The sequence below is a fragment of the Sinocyclocheilus anshuiensis genome, unplaced genomic scaffold (genome assembly GCF_001515605.1).
Source record: "Sinocyclocheilus anshuiensis isolate Anshui unplaced genomic scaffold, SAMN03320099.WGS_v1.1 scaffold579, whole genome shotgun sequence".
NCBI classification, from domain to species: domain Eukaryota; kingdom Metazoa; phylum Chordata; class Actinopteri; order Cypriniformes; family Cyprinidae; genus Sinocyclocheilus; species Sinocyclocheilus anshuiensis.
In genome coordinates, this window is record NW_015551075.1 from 2,886,623 (window position 1) to 2,889,419 (window position 2,797).

Sequence of the window (2,797 nt, forward strand, 5' to 3'; positions counted from 1 at the left end):
GGAAAATAATGTGTTTTTTGAACCTTAAAGCATAAACACATTTCATTACACCAAATACACAAAATACTGTGCTTTTTAGCAGCATCATATGACCCCTTTAAGACGTGAGACTTACTTGTGACTTGCACATGTGTGACTTACTCCCACCTCTGCAATGAATTATCCAGATGGTACATTTGATTGTCGTTTAATGAATGTTCATGGCTTATTGATTATTTAAATCTCAATGTCTGGCATCCTAAATCCTGCAGTGATATCTTTATATGATCCACTCTCACTTCAGCTGAGAGGCATCTCATTGACATGACAGCTACTTTATTTTACATTCAAAGTCTAGTAGGCCTATATAATATAATTCAATCTGTTCCTTTAGTGAGCAGAATCAACATCAAGGAATCAACATCCTATAGATAGTAAACTATATTTTTGCAATGTGCATTAATTTATAATCCTTCAGATTTTTCTGGGTCACATTCATGTTAATGAATAAACGATTTGTCTCAAACTCTAGTAAAATGAGAATTTGCTGTATTTTGTCATTGCAGGCTCTGCTAAAATGCTTCTGTCATAGATTACACAAATGCGGAAAACAGAACTCTGCATGACTAACAAACAATGAAGTTATGCCGGAGGCGGCTGTGTATATACAGTGCACTAATGGCATTTACATCTGCTTATTTAGCACAGCTTTTGTCCAGAGTGACTTGTGAACAAGTAGCCTACTGCTACAATGCAAGGGATTAATTTAATGCGTTTGATAACCACAGCTTTACTTATATCTATTTTCACAGATCACTTACCGTGTAACTAACAGGACATCTTGACGGGTTGTGTTGCTGCAGATAACTTTACAAAATCGCAACCCCGGCAGGACTCGAACCTGCAATCTTCTGATCCGAAGTCAGATGCCTTATCCATTAGGCCACGAGATCTCTGGCAACAAAAATAACTATGGTCACAACAAGTTCCGTCGTTACAGAGTTTAAGGTAACTTACGATCATAGCTGGCTAATGACGCTTTTGGGAAACTCATCCCTGATCGATTTCTGAACTAATCGTTCATCCCGGTTTAAAAAGATTGACTCTACAGAACGATTCGTTGACCATTTTCTGTCAATCGCTACATTATTTCAATTTGTCGACCTCGTGGCCTAATGGATAAGGCGTCTGACTTTGGATCAGAAGATTGCAGGTTTGAGTCCTGCTGGGGTTGGCATTTTAAAAAGATTAGATGAACTATGGAGATAATTGTTTCTAATTCCAAATACATAGATTATGATCTCCAAATAAATGTAAAGAGATTATCAAAAATTAAAAATATTGACAGATGAATAGAATGAGATCCACAAATTAAGTTTCACAAACATGAATTAAATTCACAAATAAATAAAATGAGATTTGCAAATAAAAAAACATAAACACAAATATCTGTTTATGTCACAAACACAACTTTGCCTGGCATTCATTTGTGAATCGCATCCTGTGCATTTGTAGATCGCTGCGCATTGTGGATTTTAAAACATTTAAAGACGCTGACAAATCCACAATAGTGTTGGGTCGTTCTTGAACGATTCGTTCATTTTGAACGAATCTTTAATGTGAAGACGTGGACTCCACCCACCGTCTACTCAAGCCAATCAGATAACAGCCACACTTTGCTGACCAATTGTAGCACGTTCTCGCTAAAACCAATCACGTTTTGCTTTACAATCAGGGCGGCCTCACCCTGAAATAACTTCATTCATCTCCATTGGCTCAAATAAAAGATGTTTAAAATTGGATTTCGTTAGACCATTAGGCTGATGATACACGGGGCAACTTTTTGAGCAATGTTGCTGGGCAACTTTGGTTAATGTTGCCATCAACAGGCAACCAGGTGAGACACAGGACCCACGACTGATCTAAAGTATCCATATTGAAATGTGTTACCCATTCTCGAAAGTGCCCAAGAAATATTGCTCAAAAAATGTTGCCCAGCAAAATTGCTCAAACAGTTGACACAGGACCCACGACTGATCTAAAGTATCCATATTGAAATTTGTTACCCATTCTTGATGGGAACAGCGCATTATGGAAACGTCATGTTATTCAAGAAGGAAAGAAAAGTGTCAATAACTGACTAATAAATAGCTGTATTCAACCTCATGATAAACATAAGAGCTTGTTTAATAGCCTAGGTTAAATTGCCATCAGACAACAGCGTTTCCCAGTTTTTCAATCAAGCCGTTTAAATGATGTATCTGAGCATCGATGTGGATCTAACGATGCATAAAGCAGTATAAATAATTTTTTCAAACATTAATTAAAAGTATCACAAAGTTGCAATTGTTTTGGTAAGAAAAAATATATAGGGCCTACGTGGGTTCTTAATGTGGTGCAGGTGTGTTGAATAAAAATGCATATAAAATGTAAGACGAGATATTTATTGGTTAAAAAGTTTGAGCTCCGTCAAGTGAATTCTTTGTCGTCTAATTTTTTATCTTAAAATCAATTTTATACACCATCATTTTCGTTTCTATAACGTGTGAATATATCCCCTATCGTATTCTACAACAAAAACAATCAGAGCGCCTTGTTATCATTAGTTCTATTTTTGACTTCCCGAGTCCGCTATTAGCATATAGCCCGCTAGCAACGCCAGCGTGGTTGCCGCTAATCTCGCTTACATTACTAATACACTATTCACTGTTACTTGCTTTAATGGCGGATGTGTGTCTACCTTTGAGTGCAGGTGAGGACACGTTCGAGCTGCATTCGGTGCAGCTCGAGCTGGAGGCCTTGGAGAGGCAGATCCGTG

The 2,797-nt window shown here is 37.5% G+C and overlaps 2 non-coding genes across 2 annotated transcripts; one reads left to right on the top strand and one right to left on the bottom strand.

Annotated features, from left to right (window-relative positions):
- Positions 1 to 859: 859 nt before the first annotated feature.
- On the bottom strand, positions 860 to 932 carry trnar-ucg (transfer RNA arginine (anticodon UCG)). The gene has a single exon. It is a non-coding gene; the product is annotated as a tRNA-Arg (tRNA).
- A 208-nt stretch (positions 933 to 1,140) lies between these two features.
- trnaq-uug (transfer RNA glutamine (anticodon UUG)) lies at positions 1,141 to 1,213 on the top strand. Its single transcript has one exon. It is a non-coding gene; the product is annotated as a tRNA-Gln (tRNA).
- Positions 1,214 to 2,797: the final 1,584 nt, after the last annotated feature.